We start from the raw sequence: 18,210 nt of genomic DNA, 5'->3' as shown, positions 1-18,210 counted from the left end.
GCAGAAAAGGATGGACGAGTATGTAGTTGAGTCATCTTGTGGGACAAGCTCAGACCTCAGCTCAGGAGATCAGCTGAGACAGACTGTTCTATCCAGTCCTCGACAGAATGCTGCAAGAGCTTGAGAGCAGGTTCTCATGAGTTGGAGAACAACTTATGAGAGGCATACAGGCATGTTATCCAGCCTCAGACCAGCTTCTCTCAGTGGAATTGCTGCAACCCCTCGCCACACATTACAATATCCAACTACTGCCAGAGGAGATCACAGTTGCAAAGTGTTTCCTGGCCAGGACAGGCAGAGATGCAGTCCCTACTATCCAAAGTGTCTTTTCCCTCCTGGATGATAATAATAATAATAATGCATTTTATTTATAAGGCGCCTTTCAGGACACGGAAAAAAAAGTCCACAAATCGGTGAATGAAAAAATTATAGGATCAAATGAAAACTACTAGGCCTACTTACTAAAAATGGATGTTTAAAAGTACTAAAAACCAACAAAAAATATCAAACACTAACAAACATTCAGCACAGACAATTTTCTTTTCTTTTCTTAGCTCCGGGGCTCTAGGGGGCCGGGCCAAATGTGGAGGCGGGCTGGATCAGTTTGGGGACCACTGGTATAGACTATAGAGGGTATAGGGAGACATACTGGGGTATAGAGAGTATAGTAGGGGTGGGAATCACCAGAGGCCTCACGATACGATACTATCACGATACTTGAGTCACGATACAATAGTATTGCGATACTAAATATATTGCGATATGCTGAGTATTACGATATTAATATTGCGTTATATTGCGATTTGTTATCTTTTTTCAATTGCAAAGTAAAACTTTGTCAACATGTTTTATCTAATAAAATAAAGTTCAGTCTGTTCATCTCACTTCAATAATCTTTATTGCAGAACATGGTATTTTTTCAAGCAGACAGATGTAAACACTAATCTGTGTTGCATGTACCTGACAAACTGAACTGTTTGTATTACAGTCATATTCCAATTTAACTGAATGCACACGTGTGCGTGTGTGGACTACTGTACTATTACAGGTATTGAAATGAACAATGCAACTTCCTTATACAAAAAAATAAATACAAATTCTTAATTTTTAAAATTTATTTATAAATAATTAAATATCGACACTTGGCGTCCCTGTATCGATACAGTATCGCCACGCAAAGTATCGCGATACTACTACGTATAGATATTTCCCCCCACCCCTAGAGTATAGACTGAGGGTATAGGGAGATATACTGGGTTATAGAGAGGATAGAGCAGCGGTTCTCAAACTACGGGTCGCGACCCAAAGTGAGGTTGTGGGTAGGTGACAATTTTTCGTTTTTTTATGCTTTGATGGCCAGTAACAGCATTCGTGTTGAACACTACAGAAGCCGATCAGCTGGATGGATATGAAAACATTGTTGGATCAAGCTGAAATTGATGTCAGATAGTCGTTACCTGTGGTCGGTGGTATTCCAAAAAGAATATTCCAATTGTCTGATCGTGATTTCCAGTATTGGTGTCCATCTGGTCCCCGACATAATTTGGCACAACTTATGGATAGAGTGTGCCAGATGCATTTCGAAGTGGTCGGATGAAGTGACTTACTCGGCTCCGTCTAAATATAGCACCCGGAGACATTTGAGTGTAACACAGAGTTAGATATAAGGTTTCAAAGGGTGGGCGACACTGCCATCTGGCAGGATGCGGCCGGTATTGCACTTTGGCGATCTCAAAATCCTTTCATATGGCAACACCGAGGTCAATGGATGAATAATGAATAAAAATAGCGAATAAAAGAAAAAACTACCAAAACCCGAGATATCTCGGGTCTGGCGTCCAACGCATGGCGAGTTAACCCGAGATATCTCGGGTCTGGCAATTAAAGAGTTAAGTGTGGGGTCGCCAAAAGAAATCCTAAATTAAATGGGGTTGTGGTATAAAAAAGTTTGAGAACCCCTGGTATAGAGGGTATATAAGGACATACTAGGTTATAGAGAGTTATGGCGTTAGAGAGGGACATACTAGGTTATAGAGAGTTATGGAGTTAGAGAGGGACATACTAGGTTATAGAGGGTTATGGAGTTAGAGAGGGACATACTAGGTTATAGAGGGTTATGGAGTTAGAGAGGGACATACTAGGTTATAGAGGGTTATGGAGTTAGAGAGGGACATACTATAGAGAGTTATGGAGTTAGAGAGGGACATACTAGGTTATAGAGGGTTATGGAGTTAGAGAGGGACATACTATAGAGAGTTATGGAGTTAGAGAGGGACATACTAGGTTATAGAGGGTTATGGAGTTAGGGAGGGACATACTAGGTTGTACAAGAGGGGCCTTGTACTTACAACATTTGGGAGACACAGTACTAGCTACAGTACCAGAATATCCGTAAGTGCATCATATTGCCGTTTGGACCCTCCAATTGTGCCTTCTGCATTTAGCATAAATCATGTACAGTATATTGTTTGTGTGTGTGTGTGTGTGTGTGTGTGTGTGTGTGAGAGAAAGAGAGAAATAATTCAATAGAATGAGAGAGAGAGAGAGAGAGAGAGAGAGAGAGAGAGAGAGAGAGAAATAACGAGATAGAAAGAGAGAGAGAGAATGGAATAGAATGAGAGAGAGAGAGAGAGAGAGAGAGAGAGAGAGAGAGAGAGAGAGACAGAGACTGGGGTGAAATCTATAGTGATTTATCAACAATGGTAGGTAGTTATTACAGTCTTTACTTGGATAGATAGGCTCCTCCTTTTATGCTGTGTTCCCAGTATTCTATGTGTGATTTCTTATTGTTGTGCTGCAATGTGTATGTGTATATCTGTGCATGTGAGTGAATGTGTGAACACACACACACACACACACACACACACACACACACACACACACACACACACACACACACACACACACACACACACACACACACACACACACACACACACACACACACACACACACACACGTCCGTGCTTGTGTGTGTGTGTGTGTGTGTGTGCACACATGTACATCTTTATGCATGTGTGTATGTGTATATGCTTTGTGTGGATTGGATTGTTTCGCCGTGTTGCTCTTGTCAGAGTCCATAGTCCAGTGTTTGTTCCCAGGAGTTAGAGAATGGTACGCTCCGTCCTTTGTACAACTGGGCAACTGATAGCTGTGTACTACATGGCCAGGTTATGACCTACAGTACTAGACAGGCAGACAGCTGAGGATACGGGTGCCTTTATCAGACTGCTGATAGGTTGAGAGGACTTATGTAAGGGTCAGAGCGCTACGGTATGGCAACAATGCAGGGCACAACACGAAACAACGCTGTTGCAGTCTGAATTTACTGTATTTACAAGCATCTCAAAATAGGAGTGCTGATCTGAGACCAGATTGGCTCATAAGTCATAGTTTAGTTTAGTTTATTTGGATCCCCATTAGTTGACGCAAAGAGCGCAGACTACCTGTCTACCTGTATACGTTTATATAAAAGCAAATAAAAAATATAGCCGCCAAATCCCGGGGTTCAAGCCAAATAATATTATTATGGATCATTAGGATTGCAAAATAAGTTCACACACACGGTTCAGCAGTGTTTTGGAACATGTCCTGTGAGTTTTGTAAGGTTTGGACAAGAAATCTTTGATTTATAGTCTGGTTTGTGTTATTGGATCGATGTTTGTACCAAGTTTTGTGTAAATGGGACTCATGGCGTAGGAGTTATGACCTTTGAAAAATGATTTAATCTTCAATTATAGCGCCCCCATCAGGCCAATTGGGGTCATATTCCTTGGAGAGCATTTGCACACAACTTCCGACCAATGGGTCAAAGTTCATGTTGCTACCATTTACCATCTCACGGGAATTTGTAAAACCATTGCAAAAGGAGAGGATTAATAATAATAACAAATTCACACAAACAATATGCCCCTTCGGCATAATTATGGTGTAGCTCAGGAGGCAGAGCGCTCGTCTGGTAATCTGAAGGTTCCCGGTTCCATTCCAGGTCCTCCCGGGCAGCATGTTGAAGTGTCCTTGAGCAAGACATTTAACCACTAACTTCTCCCGATGAGCAGGTTGGCACCTTGCATGGTCACCTCCGCCGTCGGTGAGTGAATGTGAGGCATAAGTTGTAAAGCACTTTGAATAAAAGTGCTATATAAATGCAGTCCATTTATAAGCACACAAATAATAAGTAATTGCAAAAGCAAACCAAGCACTAAAAAAAGATGAAGATTAGGGAGAATGTCTCCTAATTAGTACTGTATCAGTACTGTGTAGTAGAGTGTATGGTCACGTGACCTGAGCAAGGATCCTAGATCAGCACTCCTAATATGGGCCCTAATGGACTATAGTTTTTCACGTGAGGGAATAACAGGCAATTTCGTCGCCTGGCTTTCATTGCAAGTCATGGTTTCTCTTGTTTGTGTGCATAATGAGATCTGATACCACTTCACAGTGAAATTAGTTTCTTCAACCATGATGTATTTTTCTTCTTCACTGGGCTTCCAGTGCTTCATGAGAAGAAAATAGAAACGTGACGAGGAATGGAAAGGAAGGAGTGGCAATTAGGGGGGGGGGGGGGGGGGAAGAGAGGAAGAATAGAAAAGGAGAGAGGGACACAGATGTAGAATAGAAAAGGAGAGAGAGGGACACAGAGAGGAAGAATAGAACAGGAGAGAGAGGGACACAGAGAGGAAGAATAGAAAAGGAGAGAGAGGGACACAGAGAGGACAATAGAAAATGAGAGAGAGGGACACAGAGAGGACAATAGAAAGGGAGAGAGAGGGACACAGAGAGCACAATAGAAAAGGAGAGAGAGGGACACAGAGAGGAAGAGTAGAAAAGGAGAGAGAGGGAAAGAGAGGAAGAATAGAAAAGGAGAGAGAGGGAAAGAGAGGAATACTAGAAAAGGAGAGAGAGCAACACAGAGAGGACAATAGAAAAGGAGAGAGAGGGACACAGAGAGGAAGAGTAGAAAAGGAGAGAGAGGGACACAGAGAGGAAGAATAGAAAAGGAGAGAGAGGGACACAGAGAGGAAGAGTAGAAAAGGAGAGAGAGGGACACAGAGAGGAAGAGTAGAAAAGGAGAGAGAGGGACACAGAGAGGACAATAGAAAAGGAGAGAGAGGGACACAGAGAGGAAGAATAGAAAATAAGAGAGAGGGACACAGAGAGGAAGAGTAGAAAAGGAGAGAGAGGGATACAGAGAGGAAGAATAGAAAAGGAGAGAGGGACAGAGGACAATAGAAAAGGAGAGAGAGGGACACAGAGAGGAAGAATAGAAAAGGAGAGAGAGGGACACAGAGAGGAAGAGTCGAAAAGGAGAGAGAGGGACACAGAGAGGAAGAGTCGAAAAGGAGAAGAGGACTGGTATTCACCCTCTCTACCCAGAGGCCTATGCGTCAGGAAGAAAGGGAGAAGCCGAGAGAGAAAGAGCGTTTTCTATTTTCTCCCTTGACTGAGTGGATGTGCGATGGCTATTTTCTCCCGTGTTTCCTGGCTCTCTCTCTCTCTTTTGCGCAGAGAAGATGATCTGAGCAATGGACACAAATGCTGAGCTCGGAGTAATGGCCTGTTTGTTATTTGATTCGGTGTGTGTGCGTGTGTGCGTGCACGCGTGTGTGTATGTGTCTGCGGGCTACTGACAAATAGCCGACTGTCATTTGCTGGCTCTGGATATCTGGGGTCAGCTGTCCTTTAAAATCCTGCCTGAGCACTTGACCCAGATTTCCAATTAGTGTGTGTACTGTACAATGGTGTGTGTGTGTGTGTGTGTGTGTGTGTGTGTGTGTGTGTGTGTGTGTGTGTGTGTGTGTGTGTGCATGTGTGTGTGCATGTGTGCGTGTGTGTGTGTGTGTGATTGCTTCTGCCTGGTTTGTGGGTTGTGCACACTGCTGCATGTGCTCCTATTGCTCAGTCAATTGAGAGGATGATGTTTTGATTCTAGGGATTATCCATCCAGCTGGGTCGTAAGCATTGTGAGTGGCTGATGCTATCTGTGGAGTAGTTTGGGTTGGCAGAGGCCAGGGCCCTCATTTATCAACAATTCTTAGAAAGTGTTCTATTTTCGTTCTTAAGCACAGAATTTAGAATGTGTGTACGTACAGAAAAATCTGGATTTATCACACGTGCATAGACGTATCCCACACACACCTGCAAGTACTCTGTGTTGATAAATATCACTTGATCTACGCTCCGCGCTCGTGCACGGTTTTACGTATTTGCATATAGAACCGCCCGTAATTAACCATATACGGTAATGAAACATCCCCATGAAATGTGGAAAAGTGGACTAAACCGAGCGAACGCCTGGGAGAAATACGCGACAGGCTGACAGACATGTACACGGTGATGTCGGAAACAGTCGGATATGATATCTATTAACTTTCCTAAAGACCATTGCTGCATGGGCAGCGCAAACACTAATAAAGACCGTTAACCACTGTTTGGCGTTGGTGTCATTAATAATAACCATGCTGTAATATGAATGCCCTTTTTCGCTTCGTTCTTTTAAAGTTCGATTACCCAGGGATTAAAGTTCCCCTTCAATTTGATTCCAAATTGCGACAGATTTTTCGACAATTTTCTACCTGCATGGTTTAATATGATTTGTAGAGGCATACAATCTATTTTGATGTCGGTATTAGGTATAGCCTATATAAATTATATATGCATAGCCTACATTATGCAACAGTCATTTGCGCATAACGCAGCACGGAGCCCCGCGCCTGCATACAGTAAACTAACTTGATCGTTAATATAACTGTTGTCCTTGTATCTTTACGCTTATGAAAACATTAAATAATATGTATAGGCTATAGGCCGTCGTTTTGCCTTAATAGCCTATATTCTCAAATGGCATTTAATGTCTCCTCGCTGACGGACCAGTATACCTTTATATCATATCATATTCCTATGTCTCCAAGGAATCGTGGGGCTCTGGGGAATAAAGGTTGGGAACCCCTAAATAAAAGGCTATTTTATTTACAGTAGTCTATTTATGATTTGTTTCCATAGCCGGTCTCAGTTATGCTGTGGCTGAGATGGGTCGGGATTAATGAAGCTGATAGGAGACTGCTTCTCGGCTATACGAATTAAAGCCACGATTGAAAATAATGTACTTCCTTCTTGACAATAGCATATACTATAACAATAATACGAGAGTAGAACAATGAATCTCACTGCAATGTAGCCTATGTATAGCCTGCCTATGTGATCAATAAAAACGCGAACTTGAATTCCATCATCATATTTATATGTTGTGTCTGTCCACTATGTTTGTTACTTTTTTATCCCCCCCCCTTATGTAAAGCGACCTTGGGTCTCTTGAAAGGCGCTATATAAAATGAAGCTATTATTATTATTATTATTATTATTATTATTATTATTATTATTATTATTATTATTATTATTATTATTATTATTATTATTATTATTATTATTATTATTATTATTATTATTATTATTATTATTATTATAATAATAATAATAATAATAATAATAATTATTATTATTATTATTATTATTATTATTATTATTATTATTATTATTATTATTATTATTATTATTATTATTATTATTATTATTATTATTATTATTATTATTATTATTATTATTATTATTATTATTATTATTATTATTATTATTATTATTATTATTATTATTATTATTATTATTTATTATTTATTATTATTATTATTATTATTATTATTATTATTATTATTATTATTATTATTATTATTATTATTATTATTATTATTATTATTATTATTATTATTATTATTATTATTATCACATCTGTGCGGGAGCTCACAAATAGACTGTCTCAGTCTCAGTGAAGTTTCAACGGAGGTCATCTATTCTAACCAACAAATTGAAGTAGAAAGCATTTCGTTGTGACCAATCTTATTTGGAAACATGACGCACAAAATAATAGTATTTCGCTTTTTATTTTAAACAATATTTAATCGCGTTTGGAGGTGGGTGTTCTGCGTCTGCCCCTTGCCTCTTGTTCACGCGTGAGCCCGTTATAATTACACTACTGTCGCTATTTTACAATTAACTATAATGAATTACGGGTCATACAGAACACGCCAGTGTAATGCACGAAAGCTTATTTCCGTGCTGCAGACTGCAGTCTTCATATTCTACCGCTGGGCGCCAGGTACGCATGCCCTGAGCTGTGCGTAAATATACGCACAAAGTCAAGCACACGTTCAAATTGATAAGTCACACACTTTGCTTAGAAATGATCGTACGCACATATCTGTGTACGCACCATTGATAAATGAGGGCCCAGGTGCTATCCGGTGCACGCACGCACACACACACACGCGCACACACACACACACACACACACACACACACACACACACACACACACACACACACACACACACACACACACACACACACACACACACACACACACACACACACACACACACACACACACACACACACACACACACACACACACACACACACACACACACACACACACACACACACACACACACACACACACACACACACACACACAGACAGACAGATGCTTCAGGCTTTCGGATAACCAGGCCAGAGATTATTGTTGCCAAGGTAACGCCTGGTGATCTGTCAGGTGTGAGGGTGTGTGCGTGACATGTGCCAGGTGGCGGCGTGCCCGCATCCCGGTTGGCTGCAGAGAGAAAGGGACTGTCAATTCACGGCTTCCTGTGAAATGTGATTGGCTGATACAGAGCGCTGATAAGGATCCTGTTGGGCCTCTTTGGACTTCCTTGTGTTCCTTCTGTTCCTTCTATGATCACAAACGATCATACTGTACTCTACAAGTGATCACTGTTAAAACCATCATACTGAACTCTACAAGTGATCACTGTTAAAACCATCATACTGAACTCTACAAGTGATCACTGTTAAAACCATCATACTATATTCTACAAGTGATAACTGTTAAAACCATCATACTGTACAAGTGATCACTGTTAAAACCATCATACTATACTCTACAAGTGATCACTGTTAAAACCATCATACTATACTCTACAAGTGATCACTGTTAAAACCATCATACTATACTCTACAAGTGATCACTGTTAAAACCATCATACTGAACTCTACAAGTGATCACTGTTAAAACCATCATACTATATTCTACAAGTGATCACTGTTAAAACCATCATACTATATTCTACAAGTGATTACTGTTAAAACCATCATACTGTACTCTACAAGTGATCACTGTTAAAACCATCATACTGTACAAGTGATCACTGTTAAAACCATCATACTGTACAAGTGATCACTGTTAAAACCATCATACTATACTCTACAAGTGATCACTGTTAAAACCATCATACTATACTCTACAAGTGATCACTGTTAACACTTTAATCGCCATGGGTTAAATTCATAATTTACCATCCCTCGCCAGCTCTATTTGTCTATGGAGAAGTTCCCCTTCTTTGCAGGGCTATAACCTTTTAAATTATATTGCTAAATTGCCATTATTATGGCCCATTCAATGTCCTATATGTATTGTTCAGGGTGTAGCAACGTTAAACTTTTTCATTCACATATTCATACTAAAATATGGTCTAAAGTATAAGTATGTTTTTATCGTTTTCTGCAGCTTTCTTCAGAACATGATTTATAGCCCTAAATGCATTATATTGATGATCAAATACAGTTTGATAGCAATCGGCGCGAGATAAAAAATGTCAACTGGACGTGGTTCTAGAAGTTACTGCGTATCATCTGATGATGACCGGATGGGCGGGGGATCGTTTATAATTCCGTGGGCAGCGTTAGATGATTCATCCAGAGTGGGTCATATGTTCATCATAGCAGTTTATATGGAACACGTTAGAATATAACGCTGAATCTTACCGTGGCTTCCTCGCGCCGCTGGCAGATGAGCGTGGAACAGAATTTTATCTATTATGGGATGGAGAAATGCCCGATCCATTTCCAGGTTGTATAATAGTATATACGTCCAAATCATGTTGTTTTTTCGAGTTATTTGCACCGATCGATGTTCACTGTATCAAGACGGAGTCTCTCTAACGATAGCGAGTGCCCGGACCACATATGGATGAGCACTTCCGGTTCAAAGGCTAATTTCCGGTTGGCGATCTGCCGATCGGCCACCAGATGGCGCTCTTGAACCGCTAGAGAGTTGAGTGGAGCTTTGCAGTGTGTCTCAGGGCTCCGGAAAGGAAATATGATTTCGATGACAGATTTTTGAAATATTGACATCAAAGACGAGTTACGGCGTCTTCGGCAGAATGAGCATGGCTAGGAATGACGTCTTAACTCGTCCCCGGCGATCATAGTGTTAAAACCATCATACTGAACTCTACAAGTGATCACTGTTAAAACCATCATACTGTACTCTACAAGTGATTACTGTTAAAACCATCATACTGAACTCTACAAGTGATCACTGTTAAAACCATCATACTATATTCTACAAGTGATCACTGTTAAAACCATCATACTGTACAAGTGATCACTGTTAAAACCATCATACTATACTCTACAAGTGATCACTGTTAAAACCATCATACTATACTCTACAAGTGATCACTGTTAAAACCATCATACTATACTCTACAAGTGATCACTGTTAAAACCATCATACTATACTCTACAAGTGATCACTGTTAAAACCATCATACTGAACTCTACAAGTGATCACTGTTAAAACCATCATACTATATTCTACAAGTGATCACTGTTAAAACCATCATACTGTACTCTACAAGTGATCACTGTTAAAACCATCATACTGTACAAGTGATCACTGTTAAAACCATCATACTGTACAAGTGATCACTGTTAAAACCATCATACTGTACTCTACAAGTGATCACTGTTAAAACCATCATACTGAACTCTACAAGTGATCACTGTTAAAACCATCATACTATATTCTACAAGTGATCACTGTTAAAACCATCATACTGTACAAGTGATCACTGTTAAAACCATCATACTATACTCTACAAGTGATCACTGTTAAAACCATCATACTATACTCTACAAGTGATCACTGTTAAAACCATCATACTGAACTCTACAAGTGATCACTGTTAAAACCATCATACTATATTCTACAAGTGATCACTGTTAAAACCATCATACTGTACAAGTGATCACTGTTAAAACCATCATACTGTACAAGTGATCACTGTTAAAACCATCATACTGTACTCTACAAGTGATCACTGTGAAAACCATCATACTGTACTCTACAAGTGATCACTGTTAAAACCATCATACTGTACAAGTGATCACTGTTAAAACCATCATACTGTACAAGTGATCACTGTTAAAACCATTATACTATACTCTACAAGTGATCACTGTTAAAACCATCATACTGTACTCTACAAGTGATCACTGTTAAAACCATCATACTGTACTCTACAAGTGATCACTGTTAAAACCATCATACTATACTATACAATGAGGAGGAAAAGGCCCAAAACAAGGAATTTTGCAGAATGTTGGTCAACAATACTGTGATGATTCGGTGTTGGTGTGGACCCAATAGCAATCACAGGACGAGGGTAGAGAGACAGGTAGGACACAACGGGATGTAGTTCAACAAAAGGCTTTACTTGTATTTTACACAAGGCTTAACTACAAAACAAGAATAGTACCTCAGCATAAGCTGGCAGATTACACGTTACGAAAACCCGATAACAAATCAAATCAAATCAAATCAAATTTATTTATAAGGCCCGACAACACACGTTAATGTCCCCATGGGCCGTACAAGTCTTCTTTAAACAAGTCAAGAAGAAAACATAACAATAAGTCAAGAACAGAACAAGGACACCATAAGGTCCAACAAATTTAAAATAAATGCAAATAGATGAAAGAATGCAAGCACTCCCAGACATACCCCACACGAAGGTAAGGAAAAACTCACTAAAACCTAACAATAGGTAAAAATGCTCAATAATAACAAAGGGTACAATGAATGAATGAATGAATGAATGAATGAAAACTTTATTTAACAGATTGCAGAATGGGTACAATACAGTACGGCTCAATACATACAATTGTTAAGGGGATGCAGACCTGAGAAAGACGTGTGTCTTGTTTCCATCAGGGTCCCCCATTTTCAATTCATATAGACGTGGAGAGCACGGAAGGGTGCTGCGTGGAATCACAAACAAGATATGATAACAATGATAACGAACCGACAGGGGAGTAACAGGAAAGGACAGAATATATAGGGAGACTAATTACTAACAAGACACACCTGGATGGGGTGCTCCAGTAGCACACCATGTTACCGCGCTGCGTCGCGGGACTCCGTGCTGCGTCACGGATCTGGTTGACTCTGAGTTCGATTCCCGGACTCGCCGTCATTTGCCGAATGTCTCCCCCTGCTCTCTCTCCCGTTTCACCCTACAACTGTCGGTCATGCTTGACCAGAAAAGCGATAAACGCTAAAAAATAAAGTTAAAAAAAAAAAAAGACACACTTGGACAGACACACAGGCTGACAAACAATGACACCAAATATATGACAGGACTGACTAACAATACATACAAAATACAAAAGACAACACACTAGACCAGACCAGGAAACAGAGTGGGTAACAAAGACAACACCACGGAGAATACATTGAACATTAAGGACATATGGAGGATACACACATTAATTGCCAGTAGCAGTGGCAGGAACGGGAGTAACGGGAAAAGTCCACTAGAGGGGGGTGCAGGGCAGGGCCTCTGAGGTGCATCGCAGGATCCCTGAACTGGCGGGGGAACGAAGCCAGGCTGCTGGACAGGCGGATCCTGACAAATACAGGCTTGTGAACTGGATAGGGCTGTCTTAAATACTTCGAAGCTTCGAAGCTTCGTTCGATGGCACAAGCTTCGAACATAAAAAAAAAAATCGAAGTAAAAAAAAAAAAAAAAAAAAAAATTAAGACATTCTTTTTTTCAATTATTTTTTTTACTTCGATTTGTGTGTGTGTGTGTGTGAGAACTACCCATCCCAGTTAGGACAGCCGAATCCCGTCCAATCTTTCGCCGTCGACTAAAGACTCACTTCTTCAACCATTATCTGAAATGATAAAAAAAAAAAAAAAAAAAAAGAAAAAAAATCGAACCGTGACTAACCTTACTGTCATGCACTTTTCCTAATAAACTAACCTACACTGTAACACGCAACACTTTGATAAACATTGTTACTCAGCTGATAGAGTTGTACCCTTCTTGCTGTCTTGTCGTACAGAACTTGTAAGTCGCTTTGGATAAAAGCGTCAGCTAAATGACTAAATGTAAATGTAAATGTAAATGTAAGTGTGTGTGTGTGTGTGTGTGCGTGTGTGTGTGTGTGTGTGCGCGCGCGCGCATGGGGCCATTGGGTGGGGCCGGGGGACAAATACACTGGAGGAAAGTAACCCAGCTCAGCACTGCCCAAATTATATCATCACTATTGCCTGTTTGAAGGATATCATCCTCAAATACATATACTACATGCCTTGTAGAATTCCACACATAAGAAAGAAAGATACTGGGATGAATAAACAAAATAGGAAATAAAATTTAGATATGGTGCTACTGAGATGTTTTGGTGAGTTCTTTGTTTTTTTGTGGAAGTTGCCCTTCTTAAAAATGCATGAACATTCACTGATAATTGGTCTGTAGTGGAGTCTACAAGGTCTACATTGCCGGACCATGTAGAATCCGGACCTTGTAGACTGACATAATTCTGTGCATAGTTTAGTCTACACAGGCCATATTTCAAATAATCAAAATCTTACTTCATTCATCTTAAACATTCTTGATTTGGGTTCCCATGAAATCTGAAGTTGTTCAAACGACAACAGCGATCCACCTTGAATTAAATCACACAGCCGAGTGAAACCTTGTTGGCTCAGTCACGAAAGGGGCTACTTAATTAATTAATCCAACCCACTTTATTTATAGAGCACATTTAAAAACAACAAAGAAAGTGCTGTACAAGTCCCACAACATAAGAAAAAAAAAAAAAAAAAAAATTCCGAAGCTTCGAATTAAAATCGAAGCTCGGCCCCGAAGCTTCGATTGCCAAAAAAAACTTCGAAGGTCAGCCCTAGAACTGGAAGGGGTGCTGATTATCTTGTGGAACGCCTGGTGTTGTAACACCCTGTCTCAACAGGACAGTGAAAGGAGTGCTTACCCCCGCCCCCCAACCCAACTTGATTGATTGATTGAAAACTTTATTAACAGATTGCAGAATGGGTACAATACAGTACGGCTCAATACAAACAATTGTTAAGGGGATGCAGACCAGAGAAAGACTTTCATCTTGTTTACATCAGGGTCCCTCATTTTCAATTCATCAAGACATTTATGACATACATGACATACACGACATACAGTACTGTTTCATCCAGACATGTATGGCATACAAGATATACAAATATACAGTACTGTTTGAGAGAAAGAGATCATAAAAAATAAATATATACATTTGAGGGGGAAGAAACTGTAAATTGGAGGGGGGTGGGTGGATGGGGGGGTGTTTGGACATTTACCGGGGCCAGTTTCGAATTGCAGCCACCCGTAGGTGCTCTTTGAGAGCGGTTTTGAAGGAGGGTAGGGATTCACATTATTTTACGGCTGTGGGTAGGGCATTCCACATTGTTGTGGCATAATTGCGAAACCTTCTGTAGTGTGGTAGTGGAAGGGTTAACTGTCTGTAGTGTGGTAGTGAAAGGTAGTGGAAGGGTTAACCGTCTGTAGTGTGGTAGTGAAAGGTTAACCGTCTGTAGTGTGGTAGTGAAAGGTTAACCTTCTGTAGTGTGGTAGTGAAAGGGTTATGTGTCAAAAGTAAAAGTACACATTGTACATGACGTTTTTGTATTACAGTGCTTGGGAGCATCCAATTCTCGACCCATTGACCTCTACGGGTTATGTTAAAGTGGTATGTGGTCCAGTGATGCTGCTCTGATCAAAGGTTATGTTAAAGTGGTATGTGGTCCAGTGATGCTGCTCTGATTAAAGGTTATGTTAAAGTGGTATGTGGTCCAGTGATGCTGCTCTGATCAAAGGTTATGTTAAAGTTGTATGTGGTCCAGTGATGCTGCTCTGATCAAAGGTTATGTTAAAGTGGTATGTGGTCCAGTGATGCTGCTCTGATTAAAGGTTATGTTAAAGTGGTATGTGGTCCAGTGATGCTGCTCTGATCAAAGGTTATGTTAAAGTGGTATGTGGTCCAGTGATGCTGCTCTGATTACATCCTCTTGAAGTTGGCAGGCTTCAAATTTGAAAGCACAATTGTTGCCATGTTTTTTCGATGGAAAATATTTTTCTTCAAACTAGTAACCGATGGGTTCAGATGGAGTATAAAGTACAATATGTCCTTTGAAATGTAGTGGAGTAAAAGTAGAAAGTTCCCTGAAATGGAAACGCTCAATTAAAAACCTTGAGTAAATTTTTTTTTAAATAAAATACTTAGTTACTTTCCACCGTCAGCGGTTTGCCACGGCGATGCTAACGTTAAGTGACGGCTACGGCGTCATACAGAGACGTTTTAGCCATCTGGGTTATAAATAACAAGTTATCGTGTGAGTTGTGACGCAGAAATGAGGGACTGGGGTCACGGTTGCTAGGATACGTTGGTTGGACGGGGGGGAACATTATGCAGTAGCTTCTGCTTCCCTCCAGCAGCCTTCTCAGCCTCAGCAGTCAACACACACTACCTTCAAGGAAGCTGCATGTGTTCAGCCCTATTTTCTTGATCCTCCAATCACCTTTGACTTGTCAGGGGAAAGCAACAGTTGTGATTGGAGAATCAAGAAAAGGGGGCGGGGGCTTGAGACAGGTCATGCAGATTGTGAATGGCCTTGGGACCTCACGGTTCCCTTTGAATCAGATTATAAGGGATTGCGATTCAATTATCAATCGGTTCTCAGATTTTTCTCAGGTTTTCTGATTTGATCCAGTTCAATAAATAGTGATTTTAAATTATGTTTGGTGACACTTTATTTCGATTTTTGTTTATCAACTAATCGCTTACCTTAACCCTAACCATAGCCGTTCTTGCTACCTACAAATTAAGACAATGTTGATGCAAGTCTTTTGAAACTACCCTGTTGACAGTCTAATAAGTTGCAAGTCTGCATACCACCCACAGTCAACTGACACACTACTGATGAGAGGCAGATAAGATTAACTACCCTGCATAATACTGTGGCCTACTATTGTTACACTTCATAGTTGAAACTGGGTCAGTTGAATTGACTTCAGTTACTTAAAGGTAGAATCTGTAATGCTGTCAAACAGCGACCTCTAGGCAAAAGGGCCCCTCTTGGTACTGCTTGGTGACAACGGCAGATGGTCTGTGTGATTTCTTGAAGCCAGCTGCTGTGCAAGGTTAATTGCTTGGCATTGCTTACATTTTTTGTTTTGGTTTGATATGTGTGGGTTGGAGTTGAATGGGGAGAGGGGACGGGCTGCTATTGTTGGCCACACCTCGGTTCTACAGCCGTTTCCGATCCGATCTTTCACATTAGTAATCAATTTTGACGCATTTATCAGAAACTGGCGGAGCGAGACAAGCCCCTCTGTTGCCTATAGTCCGGGGCGCGAGCTCGGAGGCTTTTGTTATTACATTCACCCTGAGAAATGTGCTTCTGCTTCATATGAGAAATATTAAAAGTTTCAATATATGTTTGCACATTAGTATACATTCAGTGTTCGACTTACGTAATGGTCCATTCTGGTCTGAAACGCAGACGATAATCCTCAGTCACGTTATCCTCCAGGTGAAAAGTTAGTCTGAAACTTCGCCTCCAGCCTGTCCTCCTTGCAAACATTGCAACTGGCTTGACTTTCTATTTTAAAATGCTTAGTTCCAAACCTCTGACATTAAGTCTAGCTGCTCAAGTCAGTGGATATTAACCGTGTTAGCTCGCGGCATGCTTCACTGAGTCTCCACAACATAGCAGAGAGTAGCGTTAGCGTTAGTGTTAGCTCGCGGCATGCTTCACTGAGTCTCCACAACATAGCAGAGAGTAGCGTTAGCGTTAGCTCGTGGCATGCTTCCCTGAGTCTCCACAACATAGCAGAGAGTAGCGTTAGCGTTAGTGTTAGCGTTAGCGTTAGCTCGTGGCATGCTTCACTGAGTCTGTTGTTGTGATGTGGAGCGTGTAGCCAGTCTAAATTAAAGGGATGTGTTTGTTGCAGCGGTGTAAATTAAAGGGGAATGTGTTTGTTGTGGACAATTATTCTGCTCTGTGTGACAATAAATTCATTAATGATGATATATGTAATTTAAAACCAAAACTAAGGCCTCCGTATGAGTTTAAGACGTGGACATGGTCATGTTTGTTGAATAAAATTTTTCTTTTTTTGACTGCCGATTTTTATTATTATTTTTCTTCCCGATCCCCGATCCTCTGAAAAGCATGTGGATCGACGCCGATCCCGATCACGTGATCGGATCGGGACATCCCTAGTACATATTATTATATATATAGCTATATAGTAATGTATTGTACTGTATTATAACGTATTATACTTCCAGACCTCTCTTGGCCGGCAATAGCACCCCCCCCTCCTATATCTACTCAACTCCCACCCACACATCATTTGACAGTGCAGATTAAAAGGGTTTCAATTAGAACACAGTGCCAGGAAAAATAACTGGAAGCTGGACCAAGAAAATCCATTATTGGAATTTTCACATCAATGCAGAATGCAAATTGTCCGTCATCTATCTATCTATCTATCTATCTATCTATCTATCTATCTATCTATCTATCTATCTATCTATCTATCTATCTATCTATCTATCTATCTATCTATCTATCTATCTATCTATCTATCTATCTATCTATCTATCTATCTATCTATCTATCTATCTATCTATCTATCTATCTATCTATCTCTCTCTCTCTCTCTCTCTCTCTCTCTCTCTCTCTCTCTCTCTTCTCTCTCTCTCTCTCTCTCTTCTCTCTCTCTCTCTCTCTCTCTCTCTATCTATCTATCTATCTATCTATCTATCTATCTATCTATCTATCTATCTATCTATCTATCTATCTATCTATCTATCTATCTATCTATCTATCTATCTATCTATCTATCTATCTATCTATCTATCTATCTATCTATCTATCTATCTATCTATCTATCTATCTATCTATCTATCTATCTATCTATCTATCTATCTATCTCTCTCTCTCTCTCTCTCTCTCTCTCTCTCTCTCTCTCT

General features: G+C 40.2%; 1 protein-coding gene across 1 annotated transcript in view; it reads left to right on the top strand.

Moving 5' to 3' along the window:
- The window catches only part of LOC311226476 (SNF-related serine/threonine-protein kinase-like), a 34,938-nt gene that overhangs the window by 13,590 nt on the left and 3,138 nt on the right, over positions 1 to 18,210 (top strand). The gene's annotated exons all lie outside the window — the stretch shown is intronic.

Source organism: Notolepis coatsorum, assembly GCF_963971535.1.
Source record: "Notolepis coatsorum genome assembly, chromosome: 4".
Classification (NCBI taxonomy): domain Eukaryota; kingdom Metazoa; phylum Chordata; class Actinopteri; order Aulopiformes; family Paralepididae; genus Notolepis; species Notolepis coatsorum.
This window is presented reverse-complemented; position numbering and strand designations above follow the sequence as displayed.